The sequence below is a fragment of the Scophthalmus maximus genome, chromosome 20 (genome assembly GCF_022379125.1).
Source record: "Scophthalmus maximus strain ysfricsl-2021 chromosome 20, ASM2237912v1, whole genome shotgun sequence".
Lineage (NCBI taxonomy): Eukaryota > Metazoa > Chordata > Actinopteri > Pleuronectiformes > Scophthalmidae > Scophthalmus > Scophthalmus maximus.
The window spans coordinates 9601015-9628609 of record NC_061534.1 but is presented as its reverse complement, the minus strand read 5'-3'; the positions used below and the strand labels follow the sequence as shown (position 1 = coordinate 9628609).

The following is a 27595-nucleotide window of genomic DNA, read 5'->3' as shown; positions in this document are numbered from 1 at the left end:
CTGGCTGCACAATTTCCTCCAATTCTAATTATTCATCAGCTCGTTATGCCTGCGCCTGGGCGCCTCTCCTAATTAGAGGCGACGCAGGGTTTGGTCCCAGGCTAGCCCCGAGTGAGGGAACCAGTTCAGAACCAGTCCGCGGCGTGCGCTCATGGAGGACTGGGTAACTGCCAGCCTCTCCAAGTGCACGGGGCAGAGGAAGGGCCTGTCTTGACAGTGTGATGTGACGTGCCGTCACACAGTCTCTCTCCCTCACACACACACACACACACACACACACACACACACACACACACACACACACACACACACACACACACACACACACACACACACACACACACACACACACACACACACACACACACACACACACACACACACACACACACACACACAATTCTGCTATGTCCCATATCTAATAGCATAACCTCTAGATATTTATAGGAAGCCTGGAACAATGGCAATCCGCTGTCTCGGTGGTGTTATGTATTGCCAGTGTAGTGTGATTTTTTTTTGTTGATTTGTTATTATGCTGTGAAGAAGAGATGGTTAGGGGGCGGGGATTCTGAGAACAGTGTCAGTGGGCAGGGTAGAAGAGCGTGAATTATTAAATCATTGTTCCCTAATTAACATCAGGCCTAAGACACAAAATAGCCTCTCGAGCTGAGGACAATTGAAACCGAACCATTTCAGAGGATAGGAAACAAACAATGGCGTCTTGTTCACATAAGAGCAACCTGTACTTCTAAGCTGTCAATAGCCATTGTATTTGTATGCAGACAAGGAACCATAGCAACGACATGTAAGAGTGACTGAAAAGGAAATCTCTGATGGTTTGGGGAGATTTCCTCAGGAAGGGCAACTCTGCTACATCACATTCACCAGTGGCTGACTTCATATTAACACACTAACATTATCCTACAGCTACTGAACTCCAAGACCTCTTCGGCTCCAGCTGTTTTTATGCAGGCTCATAATGGTCCTTTGGGACATTATGTTTAACTTTTAGCAAAGAGGTTAGCAACTTAGATATAGCTAGCAGCTGATTGTGCAGTTCATGCAGCCTTTCCTTATTGCCATACTATAACTTAAATTATTCATTCTCCCTGCAGATTGGTTTCTGCTGAAGTCCAGCAGGCAAGCCATGAATGCAAACTTTAAAACCTTTTAGCACCGTGACTGAATTGATGCCTAATCCATATTATGAAAACTCATCAGAAGTATATTAAGATATTTGGAAATTCTCAGCAAAGATTAATGATGACATCTGTATGAGAAAGCCTTCTGGTGGCCTCAGGTTTCAGTGTGACCCCGAGTTCCACGTGTCCACATCTGTCTATGGATGCGTGTGTGTTTGTGCAGTAGCGTTTTGGCACATTAGCAGATCTGCTGCCACTGTTAAGTGCGATGCGCCATCTTTTTCTCACCTTTTCCTCCTCCCTCATCTTGTCAGACACTCTGGCCTGGAGTGAGAGAGGATAGGGGGGCACTGAATGGAGAAATCTGCTCAGGACACGGGGGTGACACAGGGAAGTGCTCGTGGTTACAAAAGTGTACATAACACACACCTCCATCAAGCTTGGTGCAATTCTTACGCACATTTATTCCCCCTCTCGTGCAGGGGAGCACTTCCACACAGACTCACACACAGTAGTGCTAATTAAAGCCCTAAGAGTGAGCAGAGAAATATGTAATCCTGACATTTAGTCAAGGGAGATTTGGGGAGACGAGGAGAAATTCTAGCGCTCGGCTTGAGCTGGGCCTGGGGCAAGCTGGCAGACAAAAGGACAGCGGCAGGCAGAAAGGCTGGGATAGGGAGCGGCGGAAAGGTCATCTCCATGAAAAGGCTAACGTGTCATTGCTTTTGTTCCTGGCCCTCGGAACATATGTTTGGCCCTCCTCCATGGCTGCCCCTGCTATCAGGATGAAATCTAACCCGCAGCCCCCGAACGCAAGGACGGAACACACTTACACAGACAGACTGACACTGACACACACACACACACACACACACACACACACACACACACACACACACACACACACACACACACACACACACACACACACACACACACACACACACACACACACACACACACACACACACACACACGCGCGCGTGCAAGCACAAGCACAGTGGGCAGTGGTTATGTTACTATACCACAGTTGTTTAGGATAAATGGATAAAAGTTGGGGTGAAGGTGTTGCCTTACCACTCACAGCGCTGGAAAGCAACACCAAACAGAAACACCTGTCTGCTTCTGTGCTCACAAATCAAGATAAGCAAGAGGTGACAAAAGAGAAGATATTAACAAGTGTGTTAGAGAAATTGGGTTGAAGCTCTCTCACACACACACACACACACACACACACACACACACACACACACACACACACACACACACACACACACACACACACACACACACACACACACACACACACACACACACACACACACACACACACACACACACACACACACACACACACACACACACACACACACACACACACACACACACACACACACACACACACACACACACACGGATACAGAGATAATACAAGGCCAAAAAGTATGGACACACAGACAGTGTGTTGATAGATGAATAAACAGGAAGCTACAGGCAGCAGTTGTTTAGATTAGTTTTGCACAAAGGGATGGGGGCGGGTGGGGGGGCACCTCTTCTGGCTCTGTGCAAAGGTTTACTCGCCTATGCTAAAACACTCAGAGCTGAATTAAAGGAGCAATCTCATAGATTTGGGTGGGAAAACACTCGTATGTGCTTCAATTCTGTCCAAAATCGTGCCTGTTGTCAACGCTTACACTCACTAATTAACATGTTATATCTTGTTTTTTCTCTTTTTATCCTGTACAAAAGTGTTAACCACCTATTTGTGGTTTTAAGGGAGTAATGTCGCACAGAAATCCTTGGTTGTGTTCCTGCGCCCTAGTTTCACCCTGTTTCCAGTCTTTGCACTAACTTGCTGTTGGCTACAGCTTTATATTCATCTGGCAGGAATTATATTTTCAATTTTCTCATTGAACTCTCAGCAACAAGGCAAAACAAACACATCTCCAAAAAAACATGTCTTCAAAACTATGCATTTAAAACAGACATATATTGTATTTACCTGTTTATAATCTGTATCCGGTGAACTCTAATTTAATGGCCGTCTATCTGGCATGTAAATGCGGTTGGCTGTCCCCAGGCATTGATTTGCCCTGAACGTGATGTCACATGTTCAAACCGACAGTATCAGTTGGTGGAAACAAAACAGCATAGCTATTCTTTCAGGAAAATTGAACACAGACATATTTAGTAGCATGCCTAATGTGGCAGCATCTGCTTCCTGTCAGGTAGGCTCGCTCAGAAGTCTTGTCTCAGTCTTTTATGCTTGAGGACATTCTTATAAAAATTTATGATCGGGCTATTCCATGACATACAGTATGTGGTAAAATATAGGAGGAATGTACACGGTTTCATCGGCTGACTTGTTAACATGAACCTTACATAATTTGATAGAAAATATCCTCACGTACTGTAAAATTGGTTCCTCTTTACTAGCAGATCTCTATTGGTTGGTTTCTTAGGGGTCATGCAAACCACTTGCAAGGGGCCGCTGTGATTTAGTAAACTACACATCAAAAAAGTTTTGCAAAGAAAGACAGTCTAGGACATGGGATATACTGTAATTAGAATTAAAGAAATTAATTTCATACAATGCTTTCATCTTTCTTGTGTGTCCTTCTGCAATATAGTTGAGGTGAACATTTCTGTGAGCGTTGAATTGTATTTGTTTTGTATTTGTGAAAAGAAAACAATTTCTAATCAAGATTAATAAGATTTGTGCTCGTGGTGATGGAGTAAGTAAAGTAGCAGAGAGAGCTCAGTGCACCGCAGCTTAAGAAAACACATGCAAATAGATACAACTCAAGCAAATTGAAAAAGTTTGAGGAAGACACAAAAGTGATAAACGCGTTGATGTTTGCTTAATTTGCTTGTGTTCGTGCGTTGTGTGCTCTCTGACACCATTAGAAACTTCATGGTAGGACTGGGCTGCACATCAAACTGTACAACATACACCATGCAATTAGTGGGGATATGAAAAGTGTAATCCATGTTACTATATTAACTACCACTCTCAAACTCTGGGCTGTTTTGGCAGACCGTCTCTCCCTTGACTTGATGGGGCCTGCACTGAGAGCAGTTCTGCTATGAAGATAATGCTGGGAGGCTTGAGGGTCTGGCTGGTGGTGGGTGGAGGTGGTGAGGTCAGTCTGCTGGTGTACATGCCAGCTGTAGACCTGCTGATGCCACCCATTCATCACGTGCCCTGGGGGGAGGGGGGGTTTACAGTAAGAATGTCGTCTTACTGTAAACATAACTGCATTAATTTACTGTAAAACAGCAGCAGGCCACATCACTACTGTTGAAGGTTTTGGTGTGTTTAAATAAAGAAAAAACGAATTCAAATCTATGTCTGACCTATTTTTTTTAATCTTATTTTACACTTTTTAATTTATTGTCAGGTCAGTTTGAACATTAAGAACCCCTGGCTCTGATGAGCTTTCATCCATCCGTGCCTCTACACCCACAACACAACCCTCCACCACCCTCCCGACGCAGCAACCTCGATACCCGTTAACCACCCAAGCCACCCGTCAAAAGGGATGTCTGACTGCATCAAGCATGAGGCCAAAAGGACACACGTCTCTGTGTATGTGCTCGTACGTCAGTGGCAGAGAGAGATGCAAAGGTAAGAGGTCACTCTCATTAGTGAGAGTCACTGTCACTTCAAGATTGTAAACATTCCCCACATTGCCAGAGTGAAGAGACAACTCAACTGTTAGTTCTGCCTCCAACATACCAACATACAATCCCCCCCCCCCCCCCCCCCCCCCCCCCCCCCCCCCCCCCCCCCCCCCCCCCCCCCCCCCCCCCCCCCCCCCCCCCCCCCCCCCCCCCCCCCCCCCCCCCCCCCCCCCCCCCCCCCCCCACCTTCACTGCTTGCTTCCTTGTCATATTGCCCCTTCACACCAATTGCACCAAGCATGATGACCTACATTTGCATAAAGTCTCTGTTTATCTCAGGCAGATTAGATTGGTCATTGGTCATCCACTATTCATAGCCTGGTGGACAACAAATACACCTGTCAGAGGGGGTCACAGTGAGGAGGTTAAAGATGTGGTGTGACTATAGTCAGGGCTCCTGGACGTGCTGTTTGTTTGTGTGTGTTTCCATTTCGCGTGTCTAAGACCTCGCCTGTGGTGCCATCTGTGTCCTTTTCCTCACAAATAGGGAAAAATCACAGTGCTGAAAGGTAAACAACACTGGAAAATGGATAAATAAATAAATGATGGTGTGCAGACAGAGTGAAAATGCGAGTGCCAACGTGAAATGCTAAGGGGGAAGAGGAGAAGGGGGAAAGAACGTGATTAGGCAACACGAGCGCCGGCGATAGGCCCCTCTTCACAGTCTCTGTGGACCCCGGGGATGAGCCTGAGAGGGGCTAGACAGCCGACATGGCAACCTCTCAGCCCACATCAGGCTGTCGCCGACTGTGATGTCCACCCAAGAGACCATAGTGTGCTCTCTACGAGAGGGAACAAACTCATAAAAGCTATTATTGCGCAGATGGAATGTGCTCTTTTCTACTCAAAAGCTGTCAGGGACAGAGCTCAGAATTCGGTGCCAACCGGCAAAAATAAAATAAAATTTGAGAACGTAGGAAAAGGCGGAGATTCTCAGGAGCTAAAGTATGAAGCACAGAATGTCCAAGCTCACATCCATTCAGGCTCATCGTGACCTTATCATGTCACACCACTCATGCTGTGTGTGTGTGTGTGTGTGTGTGTGTGTGTGTGTGTGTGTGTGCTGCGTCCATATAAAGAGTTGAGTACGGTGCTCAAAGTATGCACATAATCCTTGGGCATTAATTCTCAGGACATGCTGCTGCCTTAGCGATGTGGGCTGACCAAAGGAGCTATCTCACAATCAGGGCGTGAAATGCTAAAGAGCTTCCAGCCAACACGCCTGCATGGTGTTTTCTCCTCACTACTGTTCATTTGACATTTAGTAAATCATTACTTCAGTCATGCCCTCAAGGATCTCACACACACACACACACACACACACACACACACACACACACACACACACACACACACACACACACACACACACACACACACACACACACACACACACACACACACACACACATTATAAAAATGCAATGTGCATGTACATGCACACATACATACACCCTTGATGATAAGTGTTTATTAGCAAGTTAGGTGACCTGATTTCCTCCCTTTGCCAAAATGATGACACATCCATTGAGAGGTGTGTGGCTAAAGCCCCTGGAGCGTATTGTAATTTTATGAATCTGATTGTCAAAACCCATATGTATCTTTCATTAATTTTCATTAAAATGAAGGGTATTTTTCTAAAGTAATTCATTTTGAATACAGTACCGATCGGTACCATTCATGCTAGTCTGGTAAATTCCATAAAAGTGTTTGAATAAAGATGTCAAGTAATCTTTGAACTTCTGTTGGCCTGCACTTGGTGTCTGGGCCTGTATGGAAGGACAGGCCCCGTCAGGCTTTTACACATCTCAGATGTGTGCCAAACTTCCTCCCAGCCCTCTAATCATTGCAGGCCAGAGGAGGGGTGAAAGATGATAAAAACCCAAGCGATATAATGGCCACACATCTGTCTGCTTGCCTCTCGTCTCCTCCCGTCCACACGCTGTCAACAGCTGATGGACAGTTGATGGCCAGAGAACATTTTCGAGAGATTGACAGGTGACTGAGGGAGCTTGATTTTAAATGCCAATTGAAATATCGCAATAGCATTATATACAGGATCAAACATTTTGACAGGGGTTTGTGTATTAGAATAGATGCACTTGTACAAGTTATCATGCTTGATTATGGACCTTTAAAAAACTGTATTTTGTTGTGATATTAAAAGAAGACTACAGCCACAGCTGTACCAGGGACATTTTATGACAACTATAAACCAAATCCAATATAACACCCATTCATTTGAAAAAAAATTGTTGTTTGAAGGCATAAGTCAAAAAATGTGGTAGCACCAGCTTTTCTACTGCATTGTTGGTTCACCCCCTAGCCCTTCCTTGGCTTGGCCCATAAACACAACATTAGGACGGTGTCACACCCAACAACCTTTCTGTGCTTTTTTTAACACACAAAACCTCCAGGGTTTAAGAATATCACAAGAGAAGATTTATAGTGTTGTCAAAGGATTTATAGTCATCTCTTTTATAATGGCATAAGCGATGACAACACAGAATATGTTCTTGTTGCAGTACAGCTGCAAGGCTGACTGGTGACTGGTGGCCGTAACCATCCATTATCTATACTGCTTATCCGTTGAGGCTAGTGAAGGGGCTGGACCCAATCCCATACAACATTGGGGTGAGAGGCAGGGTACACCCAAAACTAGCCGCCAGCGTGTCACACAGCCAACATATAAAGACAAACAACTATTCACACACACAGTCACACTTATTATGGGCAATATAGAGTATAGGATTAAAATAAAATGCATGCCAGATTACCCCGGGAAAACCTCCACTGTGGAAAAAAAAGCTCCACAGAGAAAGGCCCCAGCCGGCAGTCAGATTCTAACCCAGAAACTTTTTGCTGTGAGGTGATAGTGCTAACCACAGCCCATGCCGAATCCAGCGCTCCTGATATATCAATGGGCTGTACGTAGGCCAAAGCCATGCGTTGACCTAAATTCGAAAAGCAGTACTGTAGGTACACTGTAATGTTAACCACCCTGGTTTAGCAAGTAAGCATGCTAATATCTTGTAGGTACAGCACAAAAATGCAGGGGATAACCAAAACACATGGCGAGTCATCCGCAAGGGATCTCAAAAAATGTCCACCAAATCATGTGAGATCTATTAGTATGGACCGAACTGGTGGACTGACCAGCCAACGTACTGACTCTGCCATCCCTAAGTCCATGAAATATAGAAAGATATATCAGTCAAAGCATTTGCTTTCAGCCATTCAACCCGTTCTTGGTTTGTCTTTGTTTGCACATGTGCAAGTTATATCTTATTTCTACCAAATTCTTATGCAGTCATCTAAACATTAAAATATCATCTCTTAAAAAAGGCTCTTCTCTCAGTTTATCAGCAGCACTCACTTAATTGCTACAATCCAGACCAGCACACCCCTTAATTAATGCAAAGAGAGCGAGCAAGCTCTGAGTCTTGCAAATACTCCTCTGCCTTTGTCATTATATTGTTTTATAGAAGTGCTTTAAGCCTATTGTCTTTGTGATTAGCTAATAAAGAGCTCCTAATGTCTTGTCTTGCACTCATGGTGCACATCCTTCTTTTTAATCCATAAGCTTTTAAGGCGGCCATAACCAGTAAAGTGTACAAAAGCAACCTTAACAGTCCATACACATTCACACACACTTAATATCAAGGAGTGAAGAGCAGAGAATTGAGTGTGTGTGGATAAGACTCTTATCCACCATCAATTAAGGATGGAGATAGGAAGCAAGACATTTTAATGTTGGCCTTGAGAGGCTTGAGTGGGTATAGACGTGGAATCAATAGCATAAGAAACCATCCTTGTGTGTATTTCATCTGAGGGGGCTAGCTACACTTTGAAAATATGAAAAAAATGGTTTATTGCAGCACTGACTGTATGATGTTCACATTCAAAATCATAGAAATTAAATGAAAAATACTTTTCCCGTGTTGAGATGGTGAACTGGACATACACAAATAGTCTTGCTCTGCATTTTCTGCCTTCCAGCAGTTTAGTGCTTAACTTGAACGCAATCTGATGATGAAGATGTGATGTATTCAAATTCTCAATAGTCTTCGGTCTACCTTGACGCCAGCCGTCATCATATTGGCTCAGAGCAAAACCCTGAGAGGATGCCAGTATAGGGGAGCTGCCCATCGTCTCCTCAGTGACAGCAAACATGCTTATTACTGTATTAGTGGGTTTCCATTCGTCCTGTCCGACACATAAGGTTATCTGCACCGGATAAAGAAGAGAAAGAGAGCGGTGTCCGTGTTCAAGCCCCAGAGGCAGGATGAAGAAACACGCTGAGGTGGGGAGTCGAGAGGGGAGACGCTACGAGTCACACGCAGTGGACCTATTGGGTTCACCCTCAGGGTGTGCATGAGTGTGTGTGGTTTGGGAGTGAGAAGGGTGTTTTAGGCCGTCTCCGCTGTGGTGGAAGTAACCTGGGACAGGGGACTGCGAGAATGGACGCAAAGAGGGGAGGGGTCAGGGGTGGAGGAAGCGAGGAAACACAGAGGAGAGGGTCATTAAGATTATTGCTCTAGAGTGTGTTGTGGTGGGAGCTGGGGAGGCGATATAACCAGTGCCTCAAGCCTTTGGTTATTTTCTCAAAACAGATAATAAATTAAATGTGGAGCACTACACCACAAAGGACAGACAGTGGCTTATCTAAGCATTTAACTATGTGTCTTTGACATGTTATACGTTCATTACATTTTATCTTGAGGGCAGAATGAGCAGAAAATCCTGCTCATCCATACTCAGAAACATCCCTGAAGCTCCATGTCAGTCCAGCCTTTCTTCCTCCTCTGGGGAAAGCCAGGCACTGTGGCCTTCAGCACAAATCAATACAAAAAGCACAAATCATTACCACTGCAAAATCATTGCCATGATTTCAACAAGTCATATTAATCATACTCAGAATGTTGAATTTCCAAACTGGTTTGTGATTCTGCACAAAATCTTATCAATACTGTTGGATGGGAGGGGGTCAGACCATTAATATATTTTGTGATATTTTGCTCAGATATTCATGGTTCCTAGATAAGTAATCCTACCGAGTTTGGTGATTGGCTTTTCCTCTACTAGCAGGTTGATATTTATGGGTTTTACTGAAATGTTTGGACATCTATTTGATGGTCTGCCATGAAACCATGCATGGGTATCCATGGTTCCCAGACAAAATTATACTGTACCTCTGACTTTGGAGTTACCAAGAAGCCAACATCATCAACTTGTCTAATACTTAATAAACTGATATCATACATACCCATCAGCCTCAACTGACCATTGTGTTAATGTTGATGAGCAAATGTTGTACTAACATGATAACAATGTTGTACTAACATGCTAACACATGAAAAAGATATATTATACCTGATAAACTTTAGCATATTTGTCATTGTGAGGATGATAGCACAATGATGTTAATGTTTAGCTCGAAGCATTGCTTTGCCAAAGTACATAGTAGGTTAAACAAAGGTTACGATGATACTGCGAGGCAACGAACTGATGCCGAGGCTTGTTCTAATACTTGTAGACTGTTTCCAGATGCAACATCTGCTGATCAGCAGTTCAGCCTCGAGCTTTGTGAGCCAGTTGACTTCCTGTCTGGGGATCGATAGCTAGCTGGCTATCTTGCACGTCTTCTTCTCACACCGGCTACGGCTACATGGCGGCCGTCTCTAGCCATTTTGGCTTCCTAAGCATGATAAGTGCCTCCCCTGCCACTACCCCACCACAGCATTACCCCACCAGCACTGTTGAATCCCACTGTACGGCGATAATGTGGACGACAAAAATTTGACACAACAGCGGTTTATTTTTACAGATTAAAATAATGTCATTATAAATATGAATTAAAATATGGTGTTTCTTCACCTGCAGGGTGCGTGTCACTGGAGGTAGCTGGGGAGCTGGATGTACTGCTGTTTGCTGTTGCTTGACCTTCGGCTGCATTCACACTAAATGTACGTTACAGTTACAAGACTGCTTTAAGTCCTTTGTATAATTATACTTTATATAAATTAGAACAATACAAACTTTATTTATTTACTAAAACCTACATGTAATTTCCTCAGGTGTAACAATAATGATGATATTTTGTGGCAGATGTAAAAATGGGGAGGACCAGCAGTGATTATTCAATCGTTTTGTTTACTTGTGACTGACACATCAAGGGGGTACAGTGGGTTTATTTTTATCATATTCAAAAGGCTGTTTTGTTGATATGTTTTGCTCTAGCCTGCCTTGCTGTGCGTGCGCACAAATGTGTGACATGCAGGAATAAAAACCTCTGTGTGTCATTCAGTGCTGCAATGCCAAGGCAGGTTGTTAACATAACATTGTGACCTTTGACACACTCCATGCGGCGCTGCGAGTTCTTCTTGTTACATTTCACTGGGTCAAGAGTTCACAGTCCATCTATCAATGTCCAGAGAGACTTGATGCCTATTTTTAGACATAAGAGAAGAGAAGAGAGGATATGAGAGGATAAGAGAAGCAGTTCTGTTTTCATAAACAGATGGGACATTTATTATTCAATCACTCCCTGGATGCCTAAATCTGGTTTCTGCAAATAATATTGTGGCCTTTTCTACTCAAACCAGCTGACTCAACGGCGCGCAGCCGTTACAAGTGTTGGTGTCCCACCTGAGGGGTTAAAAACTGTACCACCAGGGTCAGACCAATATCCTCTCAGCTGTTAATGATCTAAGACATGAACTTTTAATGACAGTAGCCACTCACTGAAGGACGCACCAGTGCTCATTTTCTCTGTCTTCCATACTATTCTACAAGATTGATAAATTGTAAAAAAGCTTAATCTCAGTGTTCAGTTGGAATGATTTAAGAAAATGTATTTCCACACAAACGCTCTGAAACATTTAATGAGTTCTGCATGAATGCATGACCAACAGCAAGGCATAGTATTCTAAGGGGTTTAATGTTACACATTTAAGCAACACAAGTTCCTTCCCAAGCAAATGAGAGGGGGATGTTGGTTTTTTTTTAAACCCCTAATCCCATTCACTACCAGAGCATAGATTTGGAAATTTAGGAAAATTGCATTTAACATTGTTTTCATTTGCGATCCGTTTTTATGAGATTTCCTTTGATCTGCTCAAAATAATCCATCATGATTTAAAGAGTACAGGTTAGCTGCACCAATTTCCAAAATGAAATGAAATAAAGATGGGATAAAAAAAGGGAATAAATGAGTGGGAGCTTCGTAATTTTTTCCCCCTGGAACCTGACATGAGCGCAGTTCAAAGGACTCACAGTTATTGCTCAAGTTCTTTCATAAAAATGGGTAAGCGACATGATATCCTGGTGAGATTATAATGTATAACATATCACAATATGTTTCACAAATATATATATATATATATATATATATATATATATATATATATATATATATAAATATGTTTACTGCAAAGCACTTCGATTTTGTACAGTGTATCTGTTGTTTTCAGCTGTTTTTGTTTTTGTATACATATCAATTTACTTTAAGGTAGTATTTTTCACTGTTGTTTTGCCAATAGTGGAGTCAATATATGCACTAACCTAAAGGGAATAAAGTGCCTAGCAGCTGGGAATCAGACATAAACTCTTTGACCAAAACATCGGGTCACTGGAGATAGAAACCTTTGTGATTTGCATATAATTGAACAATTAACCATTGTAACTCTTGTCAAAACACACAATCCCACATTCTTGCACCTACGCATGTTCCAAAACATAAATAAAAGAATCAAAACAGTGCATGACTCACACATAGGGAGGCTAAGCAGAGGAAGGCACACTACCCCGTGTATTAATTTTTCATAACATCATGCTCAATACAAAATGCAGTAAGTGTTTCTTGTAAGACGACTCCCGGGCACTTACAGCACTTGAGCATTCGGCAAGGTTCTCCTCAGAGGTCCGGCCTACGTGTTTGTCTGACTTACTTTGTCTCTGGCAGGATGACATCTGATGCTGAGGACGCCCAGGGGCTGGAGCGGAGTGGAGTGAAGTGGGGAGAGATCCTGTGCTGTATATAAAAAAAGAAATCGTGATAGGAGAGAAAGAAGCAGAGAAATTAAGAGTCACTGTGTTTATCCAAATCCTTCATAAACAGATTCCCAGCACTGAGGAGGAACAGCGTTTATCCCTTTGTCCAATACCATGATACACAAATAGATATTATTCCCAGTCTTTTCATTATTCATCCAGACAGGTTGGCCCTCCTCCTGTCATCACCTAACCTAGTCAGTTTTCTCTGACCTGATCTGCCTGATGTGTGGATACACAGATCTTTAATCTCATTCTAAACAGCTGAGCTCCATCTTTAGATGATTTTTAATGCTTAATCCCCCTACAGTGCTCTTTCACATATCATCCCTACCTATAATTGTATGGACATGATAAACGACGATAATCCACTAGTGACATGACGACATCTCTTAAGACCAAAAGTGGAACACCTGAAGGAGGACGTAGATAACCATCAGAAACTGAGGGTGAAGTAGTGACAGGAGCTTGGACAACTAGGATTCAATGTCTATAACTGTGACTGAGTCAAATACCATTTTCATTAATTCAGGAAGCCACAAATGTGATCGGTCAAATGCACTATAATCTTTATGTAGCCTAACTTGCTTTCACTTAGTTCAGGCAGTAACGGGCAAATGACACAGGGAGTGGCCTTTGGGTTTAGTATATTTGCGAAGCACTTGGATATTCACTTGAGATCCCCCAAAATTTCCATCACTACGCCAGTTTAAAGTAAAATAATTAATTTCCTCTCAAGTTGATTTCTACTTTTGGGGTGCATTTCTCTCTCAAGTAACGAATTACTCTGATGCGATCGGCTTTCCGGCTAATTGTTATTAGCGCAACGGAATCACAGCAATCTCAGGATTTGAACGAGTCAGCTGTATGTTTGGGAAAGCCTTGATAGAAAAAGGACACTGACATGCAAATGATTGTCTTGAACTTTATTGAGCGGGTACATTTAAGTTAATTTGCAGTTGGGAGTGGCTAATGGAAGCGGGCTCCTCCAGTAACTCTTAAGGAGTCAATCCACCTGATTTAGAGGAAGCAAGCGCATAGATCTCTTGATTGACAGAGCTGTTACTCTGCATGTGACATAACTGACGGACAGAGAGAAAGCAGCAGCGAGGGAGGGGCTTTGAAAGGGCCAACGCTGCTCTTGCAGATCCTGCATCATATCAAGATGCCCTCATGTTCAGTATGTTCCAGATGTTGAGGTTATCCTAGTGGGATAGGGAGTTAAGTGTTGTTTTAAAGCCTTCAGGGTGAATCATAAATGTTGCACAGGGGACCTCATGAAAAATGCAGCACATACGCCCCCTTAGCTAAAACAGAGCACTGATGGACCTCTGGGAATGGAGCGTGTTAGCGTAGCATCATGCTCCGATTACAATCATAACAAGAAAGGGGTTTCATGGAGATGACAATAGAAATACAGAAAGTTAGTTAATCTTGGTAATCGGAGTTCGTCACAATGAGCTAAAGGCCCAAACTGTGAATATTGACACAACACTGTGCAACTGAACAGAAAATCAAATCTGTGAAAGTGGGGTGAAGCCTAATGCCTAGTAGTCCTGTTTTCTGGGGTGACGGTTGATTATGTTACAAATTATGTGTTTGACAATACGCATATGGGTGGCTGTGGCTCAGGATGTAGGCTCAGGATGTGGAGTCGTTCGTTCACCAACCCAAAGGTTGACGGTTCGATCCCAGCTTCTGCCAGTGCACATGCCGTTGTGTCCTTGGGCAAGACACTTAACCCTAACTCCCCTCCGACGGCTCTTCAGACAGTGTATGAATGTGTATGAATGTGACAGAAAAATGCGCAGTTAATAGCAGGGCTGTACGAATTTGTGAATGTGACTTTCCTGTAAAGCGCTTTGAGTGGTCTATATGACCAGAAAAGCGCTATATAAATACAGTCCATCTACCATATATGAAAAAGTCTTCACCTCTGTCTTAAAGTGTCTTTTCTGTGAGCTCATCTGACTGCAAGTCTATTTCTTTTTTCGTAAAATGTGCTTGTCTGATGATGCTCAAACACTAATGTCTGTTAGTGTGTGTGTGTGTGTGTGTGTGTTTGCCCTTTTATAGATGTGTGTGAAGGACCCAGCAGAGGAGCTAAAAGTAAAGTGTCAGGCCATAATTGGGTTACAGGGACCGGTGATGGATTAAAGCACGGCTAGGGAGACACTGCCGCAACATTAGGGTGTCTGAGATGTCAGGGGCAGAGCGCTCTCATTAATCGCCTTGGCCCTTACATTACTGCATTAGTTGTATTAGCAGCTAGGAGTCGGCAAGCACTTTGGAATTTCTTGCTGAGGCAGGACACATTCCGTGCTATTTCGCTCTAATACTACTACCCCGAAGTGGGCATGGTATCTCAGTTTTAAAAAAAGAGGGGCAGAAGAAAGGAACAATCTCACTGGACAGAGAGGATCATTTATTTTATATAATGTCTATTTTTTACGGTTAAAACTTGAATTTTAGGCATTGGGGTCTTACAAATGAGTTGCCAGGTGGTTATCATTTGTCAGTCTTTGGTATGAAGAATAACCCCAAAGCCTTGAGTCTCAAGTTTTTCTTGAGAATTGTAAGGTCATTTACAGTAGGTACACGCGCACGCATATGCATATACATATGCATATACATACGCACACACACATACACACACACTCACACACACACAAGCACGCACGCATGCACGCACGCATATACACAAACCACACACACATGCACTGATGCACAACCCCAATCCGTCACCCCCACTTCTCAATAACCTAATAGTCTTCCTGTGTGAAAATTGATTTTTAGGAACATGTTCCGTGACCCCGACTGCTCCCTCCACCACCATCACAATCTCACTCCTCTTTTTCTTCTTTCAATTCCATCCATCTCCCTTGCAGAACAGATATTTACACTGTAGCTGTTATTAATAAGCAGAAATTGATTTTGCTGTGCAGTAAGGACATTACGTGAGCAGTCGGGCGGTGCTGGTCGCTGAGCCTGGTTGGTCATCAGTTGGGGAAGCGGGCAAAGTTTTGCATTTGCCTGATGGATAGGTATGGTTGGGGCAGAGGTCATGAGGGAAACCTATATGAGGATGTATAGACTAACATTAGTGATCTTGAACGGTCAACCCTTGTACGCTCCCTCTTCATGAAGCGAGAGCTTCATCACTCATTCCCTCTTTCCTTTCTCTCCCCCTTTCAGGTTCTTAAGTGTGTGATTTAATCACAGCTGATGTGTCCCTGATTGACTCAGAGCTGCTCGTGGCCAACGCAAAACCCAGTGCCCATGCATGCAAAGGGTTGGTTCATCCACATTTCAAAAGAACAACAATTTTTTTCTAACTTAACGGTATCTAGCCTTTTGTGTTGGGGAGTGAAGCACAAAAGTAACGTGGATGTTTTTGCTTTAACGAGAAATCTGCAGATCATGACCTGTCAATTTAATAGCTGTCTTACCAGCACACTTTGGTCCAGGGCACGTTATTTTGATGCAGAGACTGAGTGTGGAGAAATGGTTATTCTTCACCAAAAGAGAACAAATGCACCCACTGGTAAAACCAAAGTTGTCTTATTCGCATTTTGCTGTCTTCTTAGCTACTAGCTAGCCACCTGTAGCTTTGCTTTGAGAAAGTGTGAACTACCATGTCACTTGAGGTTAGCTACCTGCTGATGGTTGGTAAATTGTTAATTCAGAATTTTAAGTTGGCTGGTTGTAAAAACTCATTTTCTATTGTGGAGTTGCCTAGAGACGCCTTTTGACAGAGCTGGTCTGAAAACTGAAAGTAATGCAATGAGCAATAATTATACACATTTGCTGCTGAGGAAAGTAAAGTACATTTTTCCAGTTACTTGCCCAACACTGCGAGCCGCACATTTGCAGTTTTTTGCTTTATGTGTTTCGAAATATTCAAATCTTTAAGATTTACGAGTGGAAAGTGTTCACAGAATTGAAAAAAATGTTATCGGAAGAATCTCTTTCCAGGTTGACGGTGGATAACCCACAGATCTATGGAAGTGCTGACTATTGACCTACTATTTAATCTGTGCCCTCTGAATAGAAGCAGGAAGGACCCATCGTATTGGTTTACAATGTAAACTTTGCTTAGATCACTTTCTCATGGCGGGATGAATGGCGAGGGGCAGAGGGCAGCGTGTGCGAGGAGGTGGGCACAGGAAGGTTTGTTATTGGATCACAGTTGCATTGAATACAATTTCCCATGAGTGTCCTTGTTACCTGATCCGTGCAAAGAAATACTGGACCCCCTTTTCCATTGTTCCCAACACCGCATGCCAATGCACGCATACACACACTCAAACGCACACGCACGCTCGCACACACGTACAGGTATCCGTTTGTCTTGCGAGCGCCTCTGTTCACATGGAAGGGGTTGTCCTCCCACTCTAGGATGAGGTATTAGCTTTCCCCTGAGGGAGAGTTCTAATTAGGTAATTGACTGATGTATAAAGCAGGTGCATGTATCCGTTACAGCCGGCTCGACCTGTTCATTATTAAACAGTGACCCGCTCTGCCACTTGTGCCAAAGCCTTCAGTACAGGGGGAGAAAGTGGCCGGGAAGAGCTTTCACAGGGATCAGACATACTCGTAATTACACTTGCTGGATACCCGACGCTTACCCCTTCACTGCTGACTGATGGACAGCAACCCTGCTCCATTTCCCACTGATTGAGCATTGCGACGTTGATGCCACCAAAAAAGCTTTGTGAGGAAAAAATAGCTGATTTGCAGGGCACAAATAGTCTCGGTTGTCTTTCCAGGGAATTAATAGGATTTTATTTTGCGGAAAATGCATGATCACTGAGTGGAAATAGCATCACATTTGACAGGTCACAAAACTTTTCATCCTCACACATTTGTACATCGATGGGCGAATGAAATGTGAGCTAGACTTTGCCAGAACAGAGAGGAGAGGTTTGCCAAGTGCCAGCAGGCAGCACTTCATTCTGACACTTTGACATCAGTGAAATATATAAAGTATTGGGTTGCTGTTCGGCTTATATCCTAGTTTATTCACATCAGGAGGCCCAACGATCGAGATATGGATTGATAGCGGAGACAGGAATTGATTCAAAGTGTGTGTTGTGTTGTGTGTGTGTGCATGTGACAGCAGCCTCCAAAACCTGAGCTGGCCGGGCCATTTTAATTCAGCAAGTTACAAATTTAATTTCCGAGTGTTTAAGCTACAGAAGCCAATGAGATGGGTTCCAACAGCCTTTGAGCCAAGACTTTTTTGATTGAGCTAAACCTGGACCCTGGCCAGCTTATAAAGGTTTACCACGGAAGGCCGTAAATGACATCACATTTTTTAATTGACTTGTCAATCATTTTATTTATTCTTTCCTTTTCTTGTGAAAATAACGAAAATGCTTGTGGAGTTAAGGACATTGCAGTACAAGGACTGCTGCTGCCTTGACTATACCAACTTATGAAATAAAATGATCTTTTGTCCTTCAAGCAAGTCTTAGCTTTTTCTTTCTTGTGATACGGTAACCACAGTCTTGTCTTGTGACTTCTTTACCTTCTCTTTAGTCGAGAGCGTGAGCGAGCGTGACAGCAGGGCAAAGAGTGCTGCACACAGCTCTACAGTGAAGCAATGGCACAACGCACTACATTAGAGATCTTTTATGTTGGGTAAATCAAAAATCGTATCAATATGAAACTGTGGCGGGCTGCCACAGACTAGGTAATTAATGGGAAACACAGCAGTAATGTAAAAAGCATGCGCTGACGGTATGCAACCCCCTGATGCTTTTCATTTCAAATGTTGCAGTAATTATTTAGGATTGAGTGGCTGACTACTCATACTTTATAAATAGAAGAGTAGTGGTAGAAGGTAGATAGAATAGGAAGTAGTTCTGCCAATTTGCTATACTAGACTAGCCTTTTTAAATGGCTGTTGTAGCCTCATCTAGCATCCAAAGGATAGACACAGTAATCAAAATAGTGACGTGAGGATGGCACTTGTATTCCTTTCTTTGTGGTGTTCACATTTCAACCAAATATGGCCACTCCTTTCCTCCAGCCTGTCAAATAGGTTACAGGACCAAGGGCTCTTGTGCAAGGATTAGTTTCATATTGAATGTTTATTCCCAAACAATCCCTAATCTGATCTATCTTAAACTAATCCCATCTGCAGTGACCACAGACAGCGGGATCACCTCCTTACACATACACCGACTAAGACTACCACCCATTCACGATGCCTCAGAGAGGTGAGGGGGTCCGTTTTTGACATTTTTGTGTGATTGCTGCTTAGTCTGCAGGGTCAGTGAAAACATTTTTTCTCAAATCATATTTATTTAAAATTTCGTCAAATACTGTCTTGCAGAGGAGATTCCGCCATCTTGGGGCTTTCTGCAGCGTACTGCATGTTTTTACTACGTTGGTTTTCAGGAGGGTTATGAGTTAGATAAGTGAGTGACATATTGCTCTATAATTGTTGCTTCACCTGTGGTCATTTGCTTAGCCCTCATGTCCTTTACAGCCAGAAGTCACAGACCTGGGAATTTAAAATGCAGGGTATAACATAAAAAATTTAATTAAAATAGGTTTTGCATTTTGATTGTTTTGGTGAATTCACCAGTAGTCTGTCTTGCCCCACTGATGGATGTGGGTTGAAACCCTACATAAAAAAACCTAATCCTACTAGTCTGACGCAGTGAAATGCACATTTATAATTATTCTCAAATATTTAAGGCAGCAGGAATTGTTGCCTGGAAAAACAACTTCTTGGCTACACAGTCATTGTCATTGAGCATTTCAACATAATCCTTTGAGTCCTGTTTTGAGTACTAATCCACTTTCCCCCCCATCTTACATAAATGTAGGACCTGTACTCACTGTGTGGTATAGTATGTACAGCTGCTGGAGACTGGTGAAGTGCCCAGTCTTTGATTCCCAGATCCAATCATAAAGGCTTAGAGTTTATGACATTCTATTCATTGCACAGACGTAACCGTTCTTGACCAATGGGATGATCAACCCGTCTTCGAAAATCTAAGATAATCAACTCCCCCAAAAAAAGAAAATTAAAGCAGCGGTATGGCTTGTGGCCTTGATTGGATTGGTCCTGATTACAATTACTAAAACCATAAATAAAAACCTTTGTTGGTATAGCACGACTGAATGACTTTTACATGTCAAGCAAGGTATACCTATAATCCACTCGAGCCTGTCTGGAGACCTGTCCAGTCGAAATTAAAATGTTTAGGGATTTTGCGATGGTTTTGCCTTTTCATTTTTTAATTAGGCCAGAAAGAGAACTAGTGCAAAGTGTAGGTTTTTTTGTGGCAGCGGGTTGGTGATTTGGATCCCTTCATTTTAAGTGACGGCACCCCCTCACCTCCAACACTTCACCAGTATCTCTTTTTCAAACAACAGATAAAAGAAGTCCTTAAAACTCCAAACAACTCACCTCTATCCCTTCTAAATGTGACCTTTGGCCCTACGGAAATTCTGAACTCCCTTGAACTAACTCACAGCCCCGTCCTCTACAATCCAGTGTCCTATCCCCTGAAGAGAGAGAGAGAACATCTTTTACTCCTTCCTCCTCCTTTCAAATGGTTGCCAACACACACACACACACACACACACACACACACACACACACACACACACACACACACACACACACACACACACACACACACACACACACACACACACACACACACACACACACACACACACACACACACACACACACACACACACACACACACACACACACACACACACACACACACACACACACACACACACAGCTGACTGGAAAAGTGAAAAAGTGCAAATAAAAGTCATTTTTATGAGACAGTAGAAGACGAAAGAGCCTCCTCTCCATGAGCCTTGTCACATTTGGATTTGGCCTTATCATAGCCTCTTCTTTCTGAACCACACTGTAGAAATTGTCTGTAAGGAAACACAGCAGCCAAAGAAACCACCTTGATTTGCTGATGTGACTTCAAAGGGCATCCATTTCTGTTTACCTGTTGGGTGCAGATCATCATAAAGCAATGAATTAAATAACAAGGAGCCGCCACTGAGGTGAACCAGGTCAGCTCAGGATTTTATCTCTGCCGCAAAGGACTCTATAGCCAGGATAGCTCAGAGGTCATACAGGCATCCATACAAAGAGCGACACCTCCCTCTATGATTAAAACAATAAATCTGATTAGTCTCCTCCTTCATTTTTACAAGGAGGCTACAGTGTGTGGGAGCTTTCTGACCAAGTATATTTCATTCCTCTCCCCAGGTGTGCCCATACAGCAAGTGAAACCTGAGAGTGGATTAAAGTGCCAACCCCAGTGAGGAAAAAAATGCTTTTAGGAACTTTTAAAACTGTGTTTAACAGTGTGTTTTTAGTGCCCCCTAAAACTAACACACCACACCACATGGCCAAGATGGGGAGATGTAACATCCCAAAGAGAGGGGGAGAGATGGGAAGAGAGAGATGGAGAGGAGGAGGGCATCTTTCGACTTCATCAGCAAAGACTCACAATCTGGGGTCCTTTCCTCAATACCTGACTTGGATTTGTTTGGTTTTCGACAGAGGCCAAGAAAGGCAATGTGGATTTGTTGGTCCCTGATCAATCTCTCCGACCTTCCACCCGGCATCGATCCTAATTTCCTCTTTGCAAAAACTGGGATCCATTGGAATGTGCTTCTCTTGAAAAGAACATGCCAAGATCCAAAAAAAAATGAAACGGATGAATCCCCTGATGTGTTGTCATCTCTGTGTGCGCTCCCCGGTGAAGCTCAGATCCAAGCTGTACTAACTGTTCTGTTTTGCTTTTTTAAATTACAGGTTGCAAGGCTGTTTCCTATAAGTCACGCTGAATGATATAATTAAACAAATTTGAAAAACCTTTTAGTTCCGCATCACTGCGTGACAATGTAATTACTCCAATAAACTTTACACTCCTGACACCAACCACAGAGGAATGTCAGGGTGTGACTGTTGTGTATTCAACGACATCGTCAGCTTAAAATGTTATTGATATGATATGTTCATTCAGTCTTTTGATGGCTCTTCATGTTGTTTGGCTGCAAGCAGGTCTGCTTGTGACATTGGCGGCAGAGGTGAGACAACACCAGTCGTTCAATTGGATCTCTTTTCCCTGTCCGAAACTGCACTGCTCTATCTCGTTTACATACTGTAGTGAAACTAACTTTTAGTTGCTCTTAAAAATGAAAACACCCATTGTCCCGTGGATCTGGTAAACCCCCCCCCCTGAACTGCTCAACTTTCTGACATTAGAAGAATAAATAAAAAAAGAGAGAGTTACAAAGGTACCTAGAAAACGTCATCATTGATATGGTTGATTTTTCCTTTCTTCGGACAATCGAAGCACGAACAACATTGAATTATCCAAAAGTTTTCAAGACTTTGAAGCACTGTTGCTGTTCGGGGGGATTAATCTGGAGAAATGTCAGACTCATTTCATTTAGCTTGTGGAACTGGAAAGGTGATTTTCTTCACCTCAGGAAAACAAATCTGTCATCTGTCAAACAAATGAATATTTTGTGAATTAAAGCTACAGAATTGTGTTTCACCCGCATCTCCTCTTTGACCAGGCCACTGACGGGGGTTGTTCTTGACCTCTTCATATCTGTGCTTGTAAAAGCAGCCACAGGGGGTCCCCAACAAGTGAAGAAATGGAAGCCAGGTGACACAAGACAGTGCCTATAAATATGGCCGAGATCACAGGGCCACTTAATGCAGGGGTGGGCAGACTGCTTTTTTACCAGCGCGTCTACAACATCTTAAAAAGGTTCTGTCGTGTCATATGAAACCAATAAAAACCCAAACACTTCCTCCCCGCCAGGGAAAGGCTACCATAGCTCACCATCTGCCGTCCTACCAGACCAGACATTTGCTTTTAAGCTATGTTCACTCTTTCTTATTTCTTTTTATGTTTCTGTATACCATCTCGCACCATGGCATTGATTTATTCGTCTTTCTGTCAGTTGAATATAGTTTTTCGCCCTCTTCCCATAGGAAATAGCTGCAGATTCATGGCTTGAAATGATTCATGTGAAAAGGATCGGCCCGCACTCCACTTTGAGTTTATTTTTTTAAATATATGAATGAAATTAGAAAAATGTGCCCTTCAATTGGCCGCGACGAAGCAAGGACACAGACAAACAAACCACGGAGAAGCTACTGAGCTACTGTATCATTACTCTTTCCTCTGTACTCATTCCTCACCCTCTTTCCACATCTTATTTTTTCTCATGATGTCATCGATCAGCACTCAGAGCTCACAGAGAGAGTCAGAGAGCCTGCACGACTGGTTCCCATGATTAGACATGTGCACCGGTTCTGTATCAACAAGTCCTCCAACCTGAGCAACCTTATGGGTTGTTTGTCCCTTCCCTCTGACTCGACCCATGGGAGTGTCTCCTGAAAGAGAACCTTCATTATCAGAGTGAAATCATCACATTGATAAACATGTCTTTAAGCTCATGGAATAGCCACAGTTTGGTTATTTTAAGGCACAAAAACTTGAGGTGAAGTTTGTGTTTTGGGTCAAAATTAGTACTTCCTTAAGGTCAGAGGACAGTCATCATCCTGGTTACAATAATAAACATGTCAGTAGGGTTTCGGAAGGATCATGGATAACACTCAGTATCAGAACGGCAGTCTGTTGTGGGTAACGTGTTTCGTCCACCCATCCATCCACTTCTACATCGTCCTAATGCAGACTTGTGTCGCTCTCCATACTGTGTCACCTGACTTCCTCGTTTGTTCCCACCATAATAACCTCAGCTGCTAGAGGTCACCTAACAATAAAACCCAACTTTGAGATGTAATAAGCTTGTACATAGGCAAAAATATGGGCTAATTTCTTCACAAGACGACTCTCCTCAATGTATCACAGTTTATAAGTGCTAAAAATAAACATGAACACACATGCAGATTATTCCAAAAAAGCGGTACACTGCTCTATGTGCGTAGTCTGACTACAAACCCCCTTTGCCCGAATGGAAGTTAAATGAATAACAGACTCTTAGAATTACAGAAGGTACCAACATTTTAGAGGGTTTTCAAGGATTAATATTTTTGAGGATTTTCAAATTGCCTGCATTTAAAAAGACCTGTATTAAATAAAAACTTCCAAAGCCTCCTCTATCTGTGAAAAGTGGTGTGCACCCTTATTTGTGAGGTCAAGTATTTATATTTGCACGTTTGACTGTAAAAGAAAAGAAAAAAAACCCAGAAATGTCTGGCTCATCTAGACAAGGTCGGACATTCTCCACTGGGACGTCAGAATGAGCAAAAAGCTCATATTTTACTCCGCTAGATTTGAGTTTGTTTTGCTTTGTACCTCTGGAAAGAGAGGGAGGGAAGGATATGATCGTTCATTAATGGATTACAATTCAGACATTCATGTATGTATGGTCATGCCTAAATTAAATAACTGTTTGGCAGGCAGTGGAGATCAAGGTTATTTCAAGTGTCTCGTTTTCAGTGTCACCATACAAGCAAACAATTTTTACATACGTGTTGTCGATGTTATCTTTTACTATGTATGGAAATATCGAATATAATATATATATTAAATATTTTGTGGTGATCTCATTAACCGTGCTCCTCCTTACGGTGTGATTGATCGGGTGTCACGTGCTTCGGGCTGCACACACTTGCCACATGAAATCTAACATGAAGCAGCGGGAGCAGGGCGGCAGTACAGACACAAACCATACCTGATGTATCACTCAGGGTGACAGCAGTGACCTGAAGATTCTCTTCCTGTGTCTCTCTTTTGAGACAATGACATTCTTTAATCAGGCCATTGCCTACTAATGAACGGAGGCGAGGAGACAGTCCGGGGGAGGAGAGGCAAAGAGGAAGGCAATTTCTGGAAATGATTACAGACTCATTTCCTTGTTTATCCTGCCTTTGAAAAGAGAAAGAGAAGCCCCCCCTGCTCTCTACCCCCATAGGTCCTCCACTTATTGTGTCGCAACCGCTGACCCCCCCACCGGCAGCACCCATCTAAGGCCCTCATTGGTCCATCCTTAATCACTCTCGCTCCATGCTCTTTCACTTTTGCTCCTGTCCTTTGGCAGATTTGTTTCACTCTTTCAATAAACTATTTCCTTTCTTCCACCATCCTTTCTTGCCATTTTCTCTTGCTGTCCCTCTTTGCTGCACTCTGCCCCATTGTGGATTTGAGGGTCCCACTTGTAAACAATTTCCCCACAAGATCAAGCTGGGTCCCGTCCCTTTTCATATTGGGGCTCTGGCTTACCCCGGCCCTTGTCTGCTTCAAGTGGGTGAACTGGCTCGGACTGAAGTTAATGGCTGGAAATCTCTAACTAACCTCTCCAGCAGCTGTCTCCAGAGACCCTTCTTGTTTTCTCCCTCCTTTAACCATGCTTCCCCTTCGCTCTTTTGCTCTCTCCTTCTCTGACAAATGTAGGGGATGAGGGCACTGTTTGAATCGGGGGGGGGGGGGTGAAATTTTTCCAGAAAGTTGCCTTTTCCTCCAACAAGTGGCTCAAGGCCGGAAGAAAACCAAGGAGGTAGAGCAGGAACGAAAATGAGGCTCTAAAGCTCCTTTGCCCTCTATTTCTCCCGCTCTCTCTCTCCCCCTTTCAGTAAAAAGAAGAATAAGGAAAGAACCTCCACTGGACATGTCTTTCATTTCCAAACACAGGTTCAAAGGCACTGGGAGATTTGGGGCCTTTGTGGGGGTTTGAGGGTAATGATGAGAGGGGAGGAACAACATCCAATTCCAGACAGCTTCCTGGGCTATTCTACACGGAGCCTATCCAACCCCTCAGCTGTAGAGCTGCGGGCTAATCCACACAAATCTACACTAGCTGGAAAGAAAAAAGCTGTTTCTAGTCTTCAAGTGGGTGAAAGCACTGTGGAGTGGAGGCTGCTGGCTGACTGCTGGATCCCGGTGGCTGCCTGTTTAGCTTTCGAGCAAACACATAAATGGAAGGTCAACAGCTCCTCTGGATTTATAAGATAATGGGCATAATCATTAACACAACAAAGAAATTTCATAGACAATTGACACAATTTTTCTTTGGACGGGTAAAATCTACAATTTGTCTGATTGTCAAATATTTCAACAAACTGAGATGTAGACTTTAAGGGGATAATCCTAGAAAAGGCAAGAATTGATGTTCTCTGCGAGGTAAACATACATTGCTAATGATCTGAACTCTGATGATCCAAGTTAAATTTCCATTTTGTATGTCTAAAAGTGAACAATACAATGGAATTGAAAAGATGCAATTTTAAAGTTGTTTATATTGACTGAATGTAAGAAGTCACTACATTTCATGTGACAAAAAAGAAAAAAATGTGTTTAAATTACATATTTTGAATTGATGTTCTATCTGTAATAGAGGTGCTTAATGTGCATACTAAACTCCTGAAGACAATCTACGTTTCAGGATTTGTCTTTCTTCCAGAAATGTCTTGAGACTGTTTGTTCGTCGACTGGCTGCGCGATGACAGTGGGATTCTGCCATCGTCAGACACTCAGATGCCCCGAAGAGACAGGTGACAACCTCCCATCATGCCACATCACGCCCTCTCTGTGCTGGTGACACACTTAATTTGGCCTGGCAAGTATGAGCATTTAACTTAAGATTACATTAACGGACATTTAAAGCAGGCAATGCAGGCCAACTGGCGTACAAAGACGTAGAATGCACAGAACACAACACAGATCTTAAAAAAAATCATTAAAAAGACAAAATATTTTTTTACCCTTGACAATTTAAAATATGCCGCCAATGCTGATGCACCTTTATAATACTGTATATATTCCCTAAATATAAAGTGATTTAATGTTGAAAGTGTAGAATCAATGAAGATTTATACATGCCTTGACAAGCACCCACACAAAAATGCAAATATGTCTTTGACACATGCACAGACAATCCCATAAATGCACACACATATGTTACAGGCTTCTAGTATGCTGTACATATACAAAAAAATGTGACTGTATAGGGACACACAAGCACACTCACACACACTGCCTCTGTGTTGTCATGCTGATGGTGGTCACAGGCCATGAGGGCTGACGAGCAAGACCTCGGTCGACATGCCCTGAAAGAATGGAATTGTTGTCCCCCTTCATCACACCTACCTGTTTTTTTTTTTTCACACTCGGCTTCATCCTTCTCTTTTCCTCTCTCTCTTCCATCTTTTTTTCCCTCCTTGCTGAGCGGATATTTCAGTGCCACGGGACACTTGAATCTCCTCGTCTCGTCTCCCTCCCTTTCCCCACAGCCGGTCTCATCAAAGATGGGCACCAGCTCACAGTACCACCCTCTCCCCACCTGCAACACGCAAACAAGACCTCCTTCCTTCATCTGTCCCTCAAACAAAGAGCCCTCCCTCCCTCTCCTCTTTTTTTTTTTTCTTTTTTTCTGCACTGTCAGTCCTGTCCAGCTTTTCACTTACAATTAGCTGTGGCGGGCTTCGCACTCATCAACTGTCGTGAGTTTAGCACCCAGTCATGAGGGGCCTTGACAGATCAAGCTAAGGCAACCTGACACCACTGGTGTGAAAGAAGATTCTAATTCCTGATAATTAGCTGACGAGAGCATGTAAGAGGGGAGGGGGGGACGGGGATAGCTGAGGCAAAGTGGCAGTGCGTCGTAAGCACTTTCTGTCAACTTACTGTTGATCTCTATTCTCTCTTGCCGTCTCTCATCCATCCATTTCTCTGTCT

General features: G+C 43.1%; 1 long non-coding RNA gene across 1 annotated transcript in view; it reads right to left on the bottom strand.

The window, feature by feature from the left end:
• Positions 1–10640: 10640 nt before the first annotated feature.
• Positions 10641–27595, bottom strand: part of LOC118285328 — a 74323-nt gene continuing 57368 nt past the window's right edge. The window contains exons 4-5 of the long non-coding RNA XR_004785075.2: positions 12776–12858; positions 10641–11273 (exon numbers count right to left, since the gene is read on the bottom strand). This is a non-coding gene — a long non-coding RNA (uncharacterized LOC118285328). The remainder of the gene's footprint in view (positions 11274–12775; positions 12859–27595) is intronic.